General features: G+C 45.1%; 1 protein-coding gene across 2 annotated transcripts in view; it reads right to left on the minus strand.

Annotated features, from left to right (window-relative positions):
• Casp8ap2 (caspase 8 associated protein 2) overlaps positions 1-3840 on the minus strand; it is a 37908-nt gene extending 34068 nt beyond the window's left edge. The window contains exon 1 of one of the 2 annotated variants that reach the window (XM_075971271.1): positions 3749-3840. The gene's annotated coding sequence lies outside the window, so the exon portion shown is untranslated. Of the gene's footprint in view, positions 1-3504; positions 3588-3748 lie in introns of those variants that run through there. The other variant, XM_075971273.1, reaches the window with a different exon arrangement.
• Positions 3841-18090: the final 14250 nt, after the last annotated feature.

The raw sequence follows: 18090 nt of genomic DNA on the forward strand, positions 1-18090 counted from the left end.
TTCCACTGGCAGTTAACAGCTGATAACATCTCTTGCTGGTAAGAAACTACCACTAGGCCTCTATAGGATTTTGGAAAATGTTTTCTGGTACACAGACCAGCCAGATACAAAATTATGCCTCACCTTATTAAATAAAACTTAGGCCAACCATGACATCAAATTTTCCTCATTAACCTCGTCTCTTAGTGTTCCCCACGAGGTTACAGTAAAAGGAAGGCAATGTTCAACTTCTTAGCTTACAATGGCCGATGAAAGGCTCCCTGAATACTTGAACCAGACAAACAGCATCCTCCAACAGTGTCTATCTTAGACAGTGGTGTTGGAGAGATCATCAATCTCATTGATACCTACGACACAGCCTACTGAAAAGTATTTGGATCATTTTCTTGCCTGTTCTCTTCCTCTAACAAGGGCAAAACTGCCCCTGCTATTTTTCTAACCGTACTCTCAGTAGGAATTACAGTACACGTTTATATATTATAGATGCTACTTCCCTTATATGACAAGCTCCAAAGATACACAGCATCACCAAATGGCTGTCATATGTTCTGGACCATTGCCATTAATCGGGTTTTCTCATGCTCCCTTAGAGAGACCCTGCTGAGGCACTCTGACTACTGTCCCCCTCCCTAGACCCTTTGTCAGCATGAAGCAGCAAGAGTGGTTGTTGTCCCCTAACAGCAGTTAGGGCGATCTCTGAGAGGGGGAATGAGAGACCAGGAGTTAGAAGATGTGGTAGTGTGAATGTGATTAACCCCCATAAACTCAAAGGGAGTGGCACTATTAGAAGGTGTGGCCTTGTTGGAATAGGTATAGCCTTGTTGGAGAAAGTGTGTCACTGTGGGGATGGACTTTGAGGTCTCATATATGCTAAAGCCATGACCAATGTTTCAGAACACTTCCTGTTGCCTGCAGATCAAGATGTAAAACTCTCAGCTCCTTCTCCAGCACCGTGTTTGGTTGCATGCTGCCATGTCCTGTCATGATGATAACGACTAAACCTCTGACCAGTAAGCCACTCAATTAAATGTTTTCCATTGTAAGAGTTGCCATGGTCATCGTGTCTCTTCAGAACACAACAACAGAAACCCTAAGACAACAGACTCCCTGGTAAACAAACAGATAAAGGGGCCATGGCTAGGTAATAAAGACGGCAAATTTCCAAGATGGTTAGTTTCTTCCTCGACCTCCTCACTTGAAACAAAAGCCTAATAACTTCTGTCAAACTTAGAGATGCTGATGTCTAGTTAAATATTCTCAGGTTAAAATTCTGCACCACTGGGGATACAGTTCAGTGGGAGAGTATAACTTGCCCACTGTGAGCAAAGTTCTGGGTTCAACCAGCCCTGCAAGAATAGTCTGTACCACAACAGCACACAGCACAATTTGCACAGCAACCCTGAGAAAGAATCTGAGCTCGCATGGAGATGTTTACTCTCTTCATCTCAATACAGCCAGACTTTGTCTCACAAGAGCTTCAGCCTGGTTTTCTTTCTACTCTGTGAAAAACTGAACAAACACAAAACAAGCCAGAGCCATTAAATCAGCAAAGATAAAATCTATACATACGGTGGATCACAACTATCTGTAACTCCATTTTCAGAGGATCTGACACCCTCTTCTGGCTTATGTGGGCACCCGACATGCATGCAGTGAACAGATATACATACACCCATACACATAAGATAATAAAAATAATTTTAAGACATTATAAACAATATCCTAATAAATAAATATCCCCAAAAGTACACTTTGCCTTCTATAACTATTAAATAGGAATCCAGAAATTCAACTAACTACAATAATCATTTGTTGAGATAAGGAAATTCCAAATTAGTTAGAGACGATTCTCAAGTTTCTACCTCTGCCATGGTAGAAGCCAAGCTTTTAATGGCAATGGAAAAATAAAGATTTAGTGAATCACTTGTACAACAATCAGAAGATGTCTAACAAAATTGGAAATAGAGTTTAAACACCTAATGGATTTTTCTTAAAAGAAAAAGAGTTAACATGATAGAGATTATGATCTGGGATTCATCAGTCATGGTGATAGGTATATTAAAAAATTACAAAAGTCTGGGCGGGAGAGTAGTAGCGTGTGCCTTTAATCCCAGCACTTTGGAGGCAGAGGCAGGTAGATCTCTGAGTTCAAGGCCAGCCTGGTCTGCAGGGTAAGTTCTAGGACGTTCAGAGCTACGCACCCACAGAGAAACCCTCAGAAAAACCGATAGATAGATAGATAGATAGATAGATAGATAGATAGATAGATAGATAGATAGATACTACAAAAGTCAGTCTCCTGGGAGGGAAAGAGGAGGGCAAGGTGGAAGAGGGCTTTCTATACTCCCTCTCAGCTCCCTTTTGAAAAGGCAATGAGCTAACACTAAGAGGAATGGGATCTTCAAGAGCTGCAGGGGCCAAGTTTTAAAAGATGAGAAGTTAATGAGGGATAACAGCTGCCGGGCTGGAATGTTGTCCAGTAATGTACAGTTGGCACGCTCATGGGTTCTGAACATGCCAGTCCCTAGCACCAAAAAAAAAAGCAGAAGAAGAAGAAGAAGAAGAAGAAGAAGAAGAAAGAAAGAAAGAAAGAAAGAAAGAAAGAAAGAAAGAAAGAGAAAAAACTGTAAGTTCCAAGCTGAGTCCCCCGTATCTGGAGAGACAGCTCCAACAGATTCATAAGCAAAAGCAGAGACAGTAGTCATCTGGTTTGTTCTGAAAGGTCAGCGTATTAAAAAGCAGTCTGAAGGAGTTCACTTTTTCAATACAGAAAAGCATACGTTTGTAGAGGGAAAGAAACAGGCAAAAACTAAAGTTGAGGCAAGTCTAGTTCTAGATTTTGAGGATGAGAAAGATAAATATGAAAAGCAATGTATATTGCACCTTTACTATGAGCCAAGTATTGATCTAAACGCTGTCTAGTATTGATTTACTTTAAATCATCCTGAAGTTCCTATCAAGTCCATATTATTCCTAATCCCATTTAAAAAGATGTGGAAACTGACATCTGATTAGGATATCTACCATGACCAACAGCTACAAAGTGGAGAGTTGGAATTAAATTCCAGTCAAATGACAAAAAAAAAAATCAACTACATTCCTTAAGATACAAATCTCTGGACATTTCCTGTAAAACGGCAGGAAATACTATGAAAAAATAATTTGGGTATAGATGCAAGAAGTCTTGTCTAATGGCCTGTTCGCTTCCAAAGAGGAGCTAAGGCTCATGGGGGAAAGGCCTTAAGGAAAAGGTTTGGTGTCGGTGCTGTGGAGAGAACAGAGAAGACCAGGAAGTCCAAAAGTCAGAGGCAAAGGCAAGTTAATCCTGAAGCATAAATGCTGAGGTTCCTGCGAATTCTACCTTCACATCCTCGCTAGCATGTCAGGGATGGTTCTGGGCGCTGCAGAGACCAACATAAACAACTTCTCTCAAGGTGCTGGCTTGGCAAACAGCCCACGTCAGAGAGCATCTGACACCCGGAACAGCCCCTTCTCCACACTCACCGAGAGCTCGGGAGTAGGGAGCAAGGAGACAAGAGTGGGGGAGGGGAGGAGCGCCCGGTAGACCCGGCGATGCTCCCGGTGCTCGCCCCAGCACCCTCCTCCACGCTCGGAAGGGCGGTCCCCGAGGCCGGCAGCAGGGGCGGAGGCCGGCTAGGCGCGCTCCTGCGCCCACAACCCAGGCCGTCCCGGACGGCACCCTGCAGCCTCTCCCCGCCGCCCCGAGACAAGCCCCCCAGGAACTTACCCGGCCGGCCAGCCCAGCACAGCAGCCGCTTTCGGAACGCCAGGCGCTCCGCCGTCTCCACCAATACCAGCCCGCAGGGAGGACGCTAGGGCGGGACCGAGCGCCGATAACCAATCAGATAAGACGCAAAGCACGTCTCGGCGCACACAGCCGGTTCCCGCCATTGAAGGCGGAAAAAAAAATTCCAGTTGGCGCCAAACTCCGGTACTCTACTGTGGCACATAAGGGAAAGGGGCGGGCGGTGAGCACAGTGACAACTGGGCGGAACTGCTCCACGGAAATGACGTCACCAGGGCGGAAGTGGGACGGGGCTGGGGGAGACGCTAGTGAAAGGGAAAGTAAGGGTGGACGATTTTTTTTTCCTTTTTTTTTTTTAATTACTTAAAAAAAAAAAACAACCCAATCCAAATTCTCACTCCCTCCCGTCCTCCCAGTTCCCTCCCTCTTCCTCCACAGACCCACCTCCCACCCCTCCAACCCTAAGGGAGTGCCATGCACCTCGCCCTGTGGAAAGTCCAAGGCCCTCCCTACAACGTCTAGGTTGAGCAAGGTTTACGTCCAAAGAGAATAGGATCCCATGAAGCCGGTATACGCAAGTGTCACTATCAGTGGCCCTCAGTCTGCCGCAGTTGTCAACCCCCTTCAGAGGGGCTTGGTTGTTCCCATGCTTGTTCACTCCCAGTCCAATTGAAGTTGGTGAGCTACCATATTAGCTCAAGCAAACTGTCTGAGTGGATGACCCCTTTGTGATCTTGAATTCCTTGCTCATACTCTCACTCCCTCCACTCTTCAACTGGATCTTGGGAGCTCAGTCCAGTGCTCCGATGTGGGTCATTGCCTCAGTTCCCATCTGCTGTTGGACAAAGGTTCTGTGGTGATATTTAAGATAATCATCAGTCTGACTATAGGGTAAAATCAGTTCAGACACCCTCTCCTCTATTGCTTAGGGGCTCAGCTGGGTTACCCCTGTGGGTTCTTGGGCATTTTTCTAGAGCCAGGTTTCTTGCTAACTCCATAATGACTCCCTCAATCAAGATATCTCTTTCCTTGCTCTCATATCTGTCCTTCCTCCATCTCGACCATCCCATTCCCTCAAGTTCTCCTCAACCCCCGTTCTCCCACCCCCATCTACTCCTCACCCCCATGCTCCCAAATTTTTGTCTGATTCCAATTTCCAGGTGGGTCTATATATGTTTTTCTTTGGGTTCACCTTATTACTTAGTTTCTCTAGGATCCTGAGCTTTAGCCTCATTGCCCTTTGTTTATGACTAGTATAAGGGTGGACGATCTTAAGTGCTTTTGGCTGACTGCAAGTGAAGAAGGCTTAATTCTTTATTCTGTAGATTGTGTCACCTGCGCTCTAGGCAGCGCTAAGTGCTGGCCCTTAGATGCCATCTTGGATGGTAAATGTAGCATAGTTTTGGGAGTTTTAGGAAGGTGATATTAATTTAATGGGGTGGAAGAGGTTTATTATTATTGTTGTTGTTGTTGTTATTAAATATTTTTCATACAGTGTATTATCGATCTTACCCTACTCCAACTCATCTCAGGTCCCACCTCCCTACCCACTGAACTTCACATTCTCTTTCTAAAACAAAAAAGATGAAACAATAAATCAGTAATGCCAAATAAATAAAAAGCTAAAACAATTCACAACAAAACAAAGCCCACATATAAAAACATGGAATTCATTTTGTATTAGCCAACTATTCCTGGGTATGGAATCTGCCTCCCTCCCCCACCAAGTTTCAGTCAATCACTGCATATTCCACCCATCACCTCTTGGACCTTCTGAGTCATTCTTCTCTTTCCCTTTGGGCCCTCATGGCTCCAGATCTCTCATTTACTGTTTCTAGAAATAAACCCAAATTACTTTGACCTACAGCCCTGCCCTAAATCTTGCAACCCTCCTTCCTGTCCCTACCACCTCTGATACCTGCTCTTACTCTCGCCCAGAGGCTGTGGAGGCCTTATGCTCACCACCCTGGCCTGATCTCCTAGACCTCACAATCCCCCAGTTCACCCTCTTTGCTGATGGGAGCTCTCTTATAGACAGATCAGGACACTGCCAGTCACCTTCACTGTAATGGTTGAAGCAACCCATCTGCTGGTGGAGACCTCTTCACAAGGACAAATTAATCACCTTGACTAGACCACTCCAAATAGGTAAAGGTCAATGGGCTGACAACTATACCAACTCTAAATATGCCTTTTTAATAGCCAATACCCATTCTGCTCTTTGGAAGGAAAGGGCTTCCTCACTACCAATGACACTCACCTTGTCAACAGATTCCTTTAGCCAAGCTATTAGAGGCCATCCAGCTTTCCCCAGAGGCAGCCATAACCCACTCCAGAGACATCAGCCCTCCAAGGACCAAGTAACCTTAGGCAATGCCAGGGCTGACTCAGTAGCCCAGGGACTGGCCTCCAGCTCCACTGGCTCTATGGGAAGTATTTTGTTTTTTGACTCCCTCCTATCAGTCCTGTTACCAACTAGAGGAGAGAAACAAACTCCTGAATAAAGGGATGTGAAGTTGGGAGCATAGCCACAGCCCCTGGCATCCATCCCAGCCCCCCTAGCCTGGGAGTTGTATTGGTCTGGACTCCAAATCCCAGCATTCCAGGTCCACTCCCACAGGGTATTTAAGTGGGCTCCCATAGGAGAAACACGTGGTTCTGGGTTTATATGTGCTCCCCGCTTTCCTGTCTCCCTGCCATGCACTTGGCCACCCGAGAGCGTCTTACTTAATAAAACAATGGGCATTTTGATTCTGTTTGATTTGACCTAATTGGACTTTTTTGCACCGGCAGAGCTGCCCCTTATTATTTTTTCTTAACAGGGGACACACAGACAGAAGACGGATGGTTCTACTTAAATAATTGCCTTATCTTCCCCCAGGATCAGGCACTCTTCATCATTTCAGACAGCCACCAAACCACACATATAGGTCCATTCCTCCCTGCCAGATGTGTATCAAGGCCAACCCACAGGGGACTCTCCAGATGTGCCATCCCTTGCACCAGCTCCGAGGACACCAACCAGATGAAGTTTGGCAGATTGACTTCACCCACATACCCACTCATAAAAAGGTTCCCTATCTCCTAACTCTTGTTGACACCTTTACAGGATGGATGGAGGCATTCCCTGCTTCCAGGGAAACAGCGGATGTGGTGGTTCAGGTACTCCTTGAACACATTCATCTCTCAGTTCAGTGTACCACATAGCATCCAAATGGACAACGGCTCCGCTTTCACTTCCAGGGTCATTGAGCTTGTGTCTGAAGCCCTCAACATCTGAAAACTCCATACCCCACCTGCACACAATTCTCGAGAAAGGTTGAGAGGGCTAACAGACTCATCAAACAATAATTCATAAAGCTTTCTCTCAAACCATTGTCCTTATCCACCACTGGGATATCCCATACTCTCCTACAGGCCTAAGCCCTGTTATAGAGATTTGCATTGGTATGGATCTTGATTTATTGATATAAATTTAAGGTCAATTGTGTTATATGTATGTGTATTTCTGATCTTGATTAAGATATTGTTTGTGTAGCTCATTCAAAATGTAGTATATAATTAAGAAATATAATTTAATAGATACTCATCTATAATAGTCAAGCTTATAGTCATGTTAGTTAGGTTTTCTAGATATATAAAGATATATTTCAGTTAGTTAGGTATTCCTCAAATCTTTCAGAGACCTTCATAATATGGCATTTAGATGTTTTAAAAATTTAGGACTTGGGGCTGGAGAGATGGCTCAGCGGTTAAGAGCACTGACTGCTCTTCCAGAGGACCCGGGTTCGATTCCCAGCACCCACATGGCAGCTCACAACTGTCTGAAAATGCAGTTCCATGAGATCTGACACCTTCACACCAACGAACATAATAAAGTTAAATAAATAAATAAAAGTTTAAAAAAAAATTCTAGGCTCAAAAATTTAGGACTTTTCTTGAGGTCTATCCCAATGGGGCTTCCCCAGTAGCCACACATCGTTGGAAACGCCTCATATAAAAAAAAATTAGGACTTTTCATGACAGTGAGACACATCTGCTCCTGGCAGCACCAATCTACTTCAAGAAGAAGATGGGCATCGAAGAGGCTCCTAATGGAGTTTATTAGCCATCTGGGCAAGGAACTGCTCTTGCCTGAACTGCTGAACTAGACATGCAGGACCTGCAGAAAAATGACTGCTGAATTTGCCTAAAGGTGGGACCGTCCTTTGGGGTTCCTACTTCATGAAAGAGTCTGTCAGACATTCTGCAGGACACAGAAGAAAGTGACTGACAAACTGCCAATATAGGCAGAGCTGTCTTTGAAATTTCCTGCTTCATGGAAAAGTCTGCTGGATACTACAGGCCTGTAGGCTGAAGATGGATGCCCCAATGGTACAGAAGAACTTTGGGTGACTGTTCAGGCAGTAAGATGTCTTTGTCACTTCTAGAGTTTGGAAGTTGCTTATTTCTTGTTAGGCTAGGTAATATTATAATCCTTCTGGAGTCTTTGATGGAGACACACACAGAGAGAGAGAGAGACAGACAGACAGAGAAAGAGAGAGAGAGAGAGAGAGAGAGATCATTTTGCTTGCTCTCCAGGCTCTGCAGGGTCATCTGGGCTAAGGTAGTGCAGGCCACTTAGTAGCCAACTAGGTTGCAGAGTCTGAGGGGCCCCCTGGGGTGGTGTAGAACTAGTTTCTGTTAGTGCCCTATCGCTCTTTGCTCTTTACACTGTGGAATGTGTTCTTACACTGTCAGCTGCCCATCTCTTTCTCCAGTGGTGCAGGTGGGGCCTGTGCTTCAGGGGGGTCCAGTGGTGCGGGGGGGGGGGCTGTGGGTGAGGTGGTTGCTCTTCTTCCAGGTGCAGGTGGAGCCATGCCTCTGGTGGTCTCTGATGCCACTCTGTGGCTTCTCAGGTGCAGATAGGCTATGGTGGTTGCTCTTCCAGGTGTAGATGAGGCCACGGTTCTGGTGGTTTCTTCTCCAGGTATAGGTGCAGTCAGGGTCCAGACCTTATAACTTTTATATCATCATACAAAATTCCATACAATCCAAAATATTTTGGAGACCCACTGTTGTCCTCTTATTCAACAAAGGATATACAACAATAAGCAGAGGGCTCAGTAGGACTAAGAAACTATATAGCTGCTTTCTTAATTGTCTTATACCATGTGGTCATGCTAAGATGGCAAAGTCACATGGTATATACCCCTGTGGTTGATATCTAAAATAACTATAATATAGATTTGTTTTTCTATTTTTTAAATAGGAATTGAATCTGTTACATATGTATTATATTCTTAACAAGAGCTGAATCTTATATATAGTATGTTGTAGCAAATTAAGATTACCTGTATGTAGATCTCTCTCTCTCTTTCTCTGACTTTTTGAGGTGGTTTCTCTATGTATCCCCAGCTGTCCTGGAACTTACTCTGTAGACCAAGGTGGCCTCAAACTCAGAGATTCACCTGCCTCTGTTTCTACCCCACCCCCCATGCTGGGATTAAAGGCATAAGCCACCACCGTCCAGCCCTAGGTTTTTAATTATAAACCTTTTGGTATAAGTTTAAAGCCAAATTTTGTTACAGATTTTTACAGATTTTTAAAATCATACCCAATGAACTTACAAATCTGGAGATAGAGTTGGAGAATTGTTTAAGGAGATTTTTTTTCCTGAGAACAGAATGCAGAGATATTATAGATAAAAGATTTTTAAGAGTCAGAAGTAGAGGAAGTGTGGAACTGAGCTAGTTTAAACGTAAGAGATTTGGCATCATTTATGTGTGCTCTGGCAGTGGTTATGATTTGTGAGAATTGGAAATCCAGTGTGCCAATTTTTGGCCATTGATCTGTACTGAGGCCAAGTTGTCTGCAATAAGACAACAAGGCTTTAAAAAAAATCTCTGAGTGTGAGGAGGAAGGAATTGAGTTCAAGGAGAAAAGGGCGAAGGATTGTGAAATGAACGCCACCCCAGGGAGGATTCCATTGAGCTCCTAGAGGGAGCTGAGACGCGAAGAATAGGGTAGCCAGGAGCAAAAAGGAGGAACAGGCAGGAACTCCACCTCAGGGAGGGTTCCAAAATCTAGAGGTCCTGAGGGTGTAGGGAAGCTGCCTGATTTCCTGGAGGGAGTTGAGTGGCAGACCGGACAGAGGCCAAGAAGGGCTTAAGGAAGCTGCAGGACTGTTTTCGGCAGCTCCTAGCGGGAGGAGAGGGAACAAGTCATAGATATCACTGGAGGATGCTAAATAGTGTAGAAGCCGCGAGCCTTGGGACTGAAGCTGAGAGCTGGCAGAGTGGGACTGAGACCAGAGAACCAGGGAAGAGGGCGTCGGTGTCTTTAGCAGATACCCAGATGGCTCTCGCAGGGCAGAGCGGAGCGATGGGGGACACCCAGGTGGGTGGCGTGGAAGGATGACGTCTCTAGGAGTTAGAGAGACACTTATGACATGGGAAAAGGAACTGTTAGAACACATGCAAGGGAGAGGGAGCTGAGAAGGTGAACTCTGGAATTTGGAGTCAAATTCGACGGGAGGCAGGAGTCGGCAGAGCAAATGATCTGCACACACCTTGGGAGAGCCAAATCAGCTGCTTGGTTTGGAGAGCCCGAGTTCCTTGGCAGGGAACCCATATGTGTCAATACTGAGGGTTTTGGCACCGGGGGAATGAAAATAAATAAACAAAAAAGAAAGGACATGACTGCTTCTAGGTATGAAAGGGGAGAAATTTTTACTTTGGATAAAATGAGTAGCATAGCCAGAGACAGAAACGTGGAGGCACCCAGAGTGAACATGACCCTGCGCTGGACCCCGTGAGTGGAAGGGGAGAGAAGGAGAGCCATGAGAGTAAAGGGTAGACAAAAGAGTAACCAAAACGGTTGGATTATACAAGAAAGGGCAGCTGGGGGAAAGATATCTTAGTCCCTGAACTGGAGAAGTTTAGGGGAGGGGGAGGAGAATGCCAGCCACAACCTGTAACAGGTAGGGTCTCAGGCATGCTGGAAGAACTGGGAGGCCAAGTTTGCTTTGCTATTAAATAGGCACCTCAGTTACCCTTCTGTCCCAGGTTTGAGACCTGACATCCCTGCCTTTTCTTTGATGTAACGACGTTTGAGGAGGTCTGCGTTGCTGATATGAGGGAGAGCACAGGCAGAGGCATCGGGCAGAGCAGCCGGAATTGAGCATGGATGGTAGAACAAGCCCAGCCATGAGAGGAGAGAGATGGGGAGAGCTACAGAGGGAGAGAAGAGGGAGGGAAGAGGAGAGAGGACAAATGGACGAAAAGAGGAGCTGAGGGCCAAGAGGCCAAGAGAGCGCGGAGCCACTGGCTGGCTGTTATAAGAGAAGCGGCTGGAGGGTTGGAGAGTTTGGGGCAGGGCATGGGGGTGAGAAGTGCTGAGGAGCCTGGATTCTGGAACAAATGCTAGCTGAGAACTTGGCCTCCACTTTGGTATGTTATATGGGCGCCTCCAGTAGCCTTTTCTTCCGGGTATCTTTGAGACCCAGTAGTACTGTCGATCCCTTTACTGACAGTGAGACGATACTCTCTAATATGACCAGTAAAAAATGCTGTGGATTGTGAATTCGAGCATTTAGTCTCTGGTTTTCTGCAATTTCCCCGGAATTCTAGTTCTCCTCTAAAATCAGACCTGGGTTCTGAGGATACTGTTTAGCTTTCCAGTTCCTTATAGAGAAAGAAAAGTATTTTCCTGAGTCATATATTGTGGTCTAAAGTACTCTCGCTGGAACGCAGTATTCATTCCATGAAGGCACAGCGCCCTCTGGTGCAAAAGTGCCTATCTTGCTACGTAGACGTTCCTTATTTTAGCATGGCATGGTTTGCCAGAACTTTGTTTCTCTCTGTGTGTCTCTCTCTGTCTCTATGTCTGTCTCTGTCTCTGTCTCTGACTCTGTCTCTGTCTCTCTGTCTCTCTGTCTCTGTCTCTCTCTGTCTCTGTCTCTCTGTCTCTGTCTCTCTGTCTCTCTGTCTCTGTCTCTCTCTGTCTCTGTCTCTCTCTCTGTCTCTCTCTCTCTCTCTCTCTCTCTCTCTCTCTCTCTCTCTCTCTCTGTCTCTCTCTCTCTCTGTTTTCTGTCATTTGATGAGGCTAGGTTCACCCCAGGCAGCTGTTTATAAAGCTGGACATGACTTATCGATCTGTGACTGCTGATTTCCAGAGCAATCAATGGACTAAAGAAATGTACCTAACTCAAAACAAATGATTCACAAACAGAAAAAGGAAAACTATTATTTGCTTTACTTTTCATTTCCAAATGTCCCAGCGTGGTATCAACTAAATAATAATAATAAAGCTACAAAGTGACACAGGACAGTTTTAACTGGGGTGGGGTGGGGTAGCAATTAGGTTAGGCCACATTGATCAAAACTGCTGTGCTCACTTTGAATTAGAGCCCCACAGTCACCTGACCTGAGCCTTTGTATCTGCGAGCCGCAGCAGCTGCTCTCTTAACGCTCTGTCCACATCTGTTCTGTCCACATCTGTTCTGTTCACAAATGGTGCAACTTGAAGGCTCCGCACACTCAACTGGAATTTTCTGGTCTCACTGTGAGGTAAGTGAGAAATTCGCAGGCTGTGCTGACAAGAAATGTATAGTATAAGCAACCCCTCTCGGGATGGAAAGAAAGGATCAGAAAACCAAATGCTGGCGAGGATTGGGAGCGTCTCACATAGGAGCTGTTAAGCCCGAATGGTTTCGGGGTCTGCAGTCAGTTAGCTGTTGTCAGTAGAAAGTTCTTTTTCAGAACCTAGAACAACTTTCGTGCGCTCGCGACCTTATTTCCCCATGCCGGTGTCAGTCAGTTCACTGTGATTTCCTAGGAACCGCAGAGAAATTTTCTTTACTTGCTATTTTAAAAGCAACAATTTCCATGTTTAAAATAAATAGTGGCAAAGTTAAGCATATATATTTTAGGATGCAAAAATAGAGACTAACAACTAAAAATCAGACAAAATCTTTTAAAAAGTTTTAGAGGAATCATTATGCAAAACACCTTAACTCTTTAAGAAAGGACCAAGGTTAAGAAATGACTGCTTAAATGAAGGAGATATGAATTCAAATTTTACTCTTTTTACATTTCAAATAGCTCACAAATATATAGAATAAGATATAAAATTGTGCTTTTTATTTTTCCCAAATTTTGTGAGGTAGACTGGGTACTGTGGTCCACTCTTGAAATCCTAATACTTGGGAAGTTCAGGCAAGAGGCTTTCTTTTTTAAAAAAATTATTATCATTAAAAATTTCCACCTCCTCCCATTTCCCTCCCCCTCTCTCCTCCTCTCCCCTCCCCCTCCCTCTCCAATCCTAAGAGCAGTCAGGGTTCCCTGCCCTGTGGGAAGTCCAAGGTCCTCCCCCCTCCATCCAGGAAGGTGAGCATCCAAACAGACTTGGCTCCCACAAAGCCCGTCCATGCAGTAGAATCAAAACCCAGTGCCATTGTCCTTGGCTTCTCAGTCAGCCCTCATTGTCAGCCACGTTCCGAGAGTCCGGTTTGATCACATGCTCCCTCAGTCCCAGTCCAGCTGGCCTTGGTGAGCTCCCATTAGATCAGCCCCCAGCATCTCAGTGGGTGGGTGCACCCCTTGCAGTCCTGACTTCGTTGCTCATGTTCTCCCTCCTTCTGCTCCTCATTTGGACCTTGGGAGCTCAGTCCATTGCTCCAATGTGGGTCTCTGTCTCTATCTCCATCCATCGCTGGATGAAGGTTCTATGGTGATATGCAAGATATTCATCAGTGTGGCTATAGGATAAGGCCAGTTCAGGCTCCCTCTCCTCTGCTGCCCAAGGAACAAGCTGAGGACATCTCCTTGGACACCTAGGAACCCCTCTAGAGTCCAATCTGCAAGAGGCTTTCTTTTGAGGCCTGCTTGCATTGTATGGTGAGACCCTGTGTCAAAACAAAGATCCTCAAATTATGAGAAACATCTACTTTCTACCCAGTTCTTATGTTGGATAGTTTTGTGACAACTTGACCCAAGCTAGGTATCTGAGAAGAGGGACCCTCAATTAAGAAAATGCCTCCAGAAGATCAGGCTGTAGGCAAAGCCTGTGGAGCATTTTCTTAATTAGTGGTTGATGGGGAGGGCACAGCCTTCTGTGAGTGGGGCCATTTCTGGGCTGGTGCTCCTGAGTTCTACAAGAAAGCAGGCTGAGCAGCAGGCCAGTAGTGGCACATGCCTTTAATCCCAGCACTTGGGAGGCAGAGGCAGGTGGATCTCTGTGAGTTCGAGGCCAGCCTAATCTACAGAGTTAGTTCCAGAATGGACTCCAAAGCTGTACAGAGAAACCCCATCTCAAAAACCCTCAAACCAAAACCAAAGCAAAGCAAAGCAAAACAAACAAACAAAAAAATACAAAAGACAAAACAACAACCAAAAAGCAGGCTGAGTAAGCCATGAGGAAGAGCAAGCTAGTTATCAGCATCCTTCCACGGCCTCTGCATCAGCTCCTGCCTCCAGGTTCCTGCCCTGTTTAGGTTCCTGTCGTCCTGACTTCCTTCAGTGATGAACAGTGATATGGAAGTGTAAGTTAATAAACCCTTTCCTCCCCAACTTGCTTTTTGGTCATGGTGTTTCATCACAGCAATAGAAATCCTAACTAAGACAATTCTATTTAAACATTCTTCATGCGTATGTATGAAAAAATTTGAATAAAGGTTTTTAGTAGATAAAATCAATCATACTTTCTTTTATAAAAAAGAGAATTGTTTATTTTACGTGTGTGAGGGTTTTGCTTGGATGTGTGTTTGGGCACCACTTGAATGCTCGGTGCCTGCCGAGGCTAGAAGAGGGAGTTGGTTCTCCTGGAACTAGAATTATGAACGGGTGTAACCTGCCATGTGGGTGCTGGGAATTATAACCAGCTCTCTTTCCAGCCCCAGTTGCATTTTCTGAGAAATCTGTTTCTTGCTTTCTTTTCTTTTTCTGCCTCTTCCTTCTCCCTTCAAATTCTCCGTCTATGCGTCTCACCTCACACTTGAGATGGCCTGTATCTATACTGGATTTCCTTCCCATGCTCACGCGGGCATGCATATCTTGCACACACATGTGTACATGTGTACATTTATGGCATCTTATTTTATTTGGTGATTGAAAGTCTTACACTGACCTATGGATTGGTTAACGTGGGGAGTGCTGGGGTCTCTCAATAATGAGCTTTCCAGTTCTGGTTGGTTTTTCAAGTGTCTTCCTCACCTCAAATGCATAATCATCCTACGTCAGACCCTCTGATACGTGCATTGTAGGCAAGTACTACCATGGCTGAGGTTTGTTTTATTTATTTATTTATTTATTTATTTATTTCTTGGTTTTTCGAAACAGGGTTTCTCTGTGGTTTTTGGAGCCTGTCCTGGAACTAGCTCTTGTAGACCAGGCTGCTGAGGTTTTATTTTTAAATTGAGATTATTGCTGTGTTTCTCATGCTGGCCTCAAACTCCTGGGCCTCCCTGAAAGCTCACACTATATCTTGGACCTTTGTATCTAGTTCTGCTTTGTGTGTGTGTGTTGTTTGTGGGTTTTTTGTTTGTTTGTTTGTTTTTTCTTTGGATGTACACGCCTTCTGGACTTTTTCACTTTGCCATTTGAATAAAAGTATTTATTACTAACTGTAAGTGAAGTTTATTTAAATATAATTTAAATAAATACTAAATATAATTTCTAAGATTAATGTTCTTCAAAAATCCATTTCCTATTTTTTTTTTTAAATTTTAAGATAATTTGGTCTTTATATACTTAAAAATTTATATTTGCAAAACCGTTTAAGAATAATGAAAGGCCGGGCGGTGGTGGTGCACGCCTTTAATCCCAGCACTCGGGAGGCAGAGTTCGAGACCAGCCTGGTCTACAGAGCTAGTTCCAGGACAGGCTCCAAAACCACAGAGAAACCCTGTCTTGAAAAACAAAAAAAAAAAAAAAAAAAAAAAAAGAATAATGAAAGTCTGAGGAAAGATAAATCCTTCCTGAGTAGACGTCTCTTTCTTTTTTCTTTTCTTTTTTCTCTTTTTAACCTTTTATTGATTCTTTGTGGATTCATGCATCCTGATCCCATCCATCTCCCCATCCCTTTGCCTGTGCCCTCTGTCCCTGACACCTCCTTCCCAAAACAAAAGAAAATAAAATTTAAAAGAAAAGAAACGAAAAACAAAACCTCATCTTGGAAGCTGCAGTGTGGCACAGGGAATCACACAGTGTTCCCTTCAGTCCTTACATCTTTATTTTTAAGTGTTCATTCACTGCAATGAATCTCTGGTCGAGGTCAAGGCCTCTGGTTTCTGCTAGGCCCTCATTAGGCCTCCTCTGGGACACTCTGCTGTTGCCCTGTGTCATGGAGATCCTGCAGCCAGTTCTGCGCTGTTGCACAGATGAGCTGCAGGGGTCACTCTCTAATGTAGCAGCTGGTAAGGGCAGGACCAATTCTCCCACTCTCTCACTTGCCACCAGTGGCGAGGAGCGAAGAGGGGGGGGCATCTTCCCCTTTCCCATGCTGCCACATGGCATCTGAGCGGGTGCGGAGTCAGTTCCTCCAATCTCACGCCCTTGGGGTGGCTTTATCTGCACCCCTGCCAACAGGGCCAGCTCTACTGTGAAGCCCAGGAGAGGTGCAGTACCTGCTCTTCCGTGTGCTGCAGCTGGTGAGGGGCAAGGCCAGCTCTCTTGCCTTCTTGACCCTGGGGGCAATCTTCCCACCTACATCTGGTGGCAAGGGGAGATGGGGGCATCTCTCCCTCCCCACACCCGCTCACTGCATGGACAGATGAGTAGTGGGGCCAGCTCATCTGCACCCTGTTGACAAGGTCAGCACTACTGTGCTGCCCAGGCGAGGTTCAGGGCCAACTCTGTGCAGCCCTATCCTCTGGCCCTTGGTGATAACAGGAGTCATGAACATCAACACAGACCGAGGTTACTGCAGGGTCATGGACTAACACATGGCTCTTGGCAGCAGCCCAGGCCCTGACGTCACCATAGCTCCAGATAGCAAGCAGGCCACTCACCTCAGCCCCCTGGCTGCCTTCACCTCTTTAGATCTGCCTTTGTCCACAGGACATGAACCATTCTGCCTCTCTCTCTTTCTCCCAAACCACACCATATATTTGCTTACCATAATTGTACCTGATGGCACAGGGCAGACCTGTGTTCTCTCCTTCTTTCCCAGGGTAGGTAACCCCAGGCAGGCATGTGGGTCTTGTTCTGCCATGTCCTATTCTTTTTTTCTTTTCTTTTTTTTTTTTGATTTTCGAGACAGGGTTTCTCCGTAGCTTTTGGTTCCTGTCCTGGAACTAGCTCTTGTAGACCAGGCTGGCCTTGAACTTACAGAGATCCGCCTGCCTCTGCCTCCCGAGTGCTGGGATTAAAGGTGTGCGCCACCCCCGCCGCCCGGTTTGCCGTGTCCTATTTTAAGATTACAAATATGCTTTATTTTGCTGTTTGCTACTACTGCTGTTTGGGACAAGGTCTCATATAGCCCAGACTGGTCTTGACCTCATTGTGGAGCCAAGGACCTTGGACATTTGATCCTGCCTTTACTTCCTGCCACACAATAGTGGTATTGGTGATTGAACCCAGAATTTCTTACATGCTAGGCAAGCACTTTACCAACTGAGTCAAGTTCTTAGCTAAAATATTCTTTTGCATCTTAATACTTTTAAAGAGAGAGAGAGAGTTTCATTATGTAGCCCAAGATGCCCTCAAACTCATAGTCCTCCCGCCTCTCAGCCTCCCATGTCCTGTGACAGGACCCATAGGTATGAGTCCATTCTACTTTGACTAAAGGTCAGAGAACTGGAACTTACTTGTGTTCCTTCAAGGTTATTGCCAACAGGTGTGGCTAATAGCCAGACCTGGCATTTCAGGTATTGTATTAAGAAGTAGATCTTTTCTATCTCAAACAAAAGTCTAAGGATCTAACTAGGTTCCTACTCCCTTAGGGAGATAACTATGGATTCCACCCAGGGAGTGGTTTGCCTACAGAATGTTTTGGTCTAGGGTGTCAGCATTACTTGTCTTGTTCTGGCAATGTTTAACTAAGAATGTAGCCCCCAATCCTTCAGCTGGTCTGTACATTCCTTGTATCATGTGAATGCAGTTTTTTTTTTTTTATCTTACTCCTACTTTTTGGGGTCAGGGTATTTAAGCAAAAGGAAATTAAATGCAGGCAACTTTCAATATTCACTGGAACTCCCTCCCAATACTATCCTATGTTTTTGTCTATTATTTCTCCTATATCTATGTTCCTTTTGCCTAATAATTATAACCCGCATGTTTCTACCCTGGAACATTCAAGCCCGCTGCAGCTAGGAACCCGGCAGAAGTCACCCCAAAAAGGTGGTT

This window comes from Microtus pennsylvanicus, chromosome 5 (genome assembly GCF_037038515.1).
Source record: "Microtus pennsylvanicus isolate mMicPen1 chromosome 5, mMicPen1.hap1, whole genome shotgun sequence".
In the NCBI taxonomy this organism is placed as follows: domain Eukaryota; kingdom Metazoa; phylum Chordata; class Mammalia; order Rodentia; family Cricetidae; genus Microtus; species Microtus pennsylvanicus.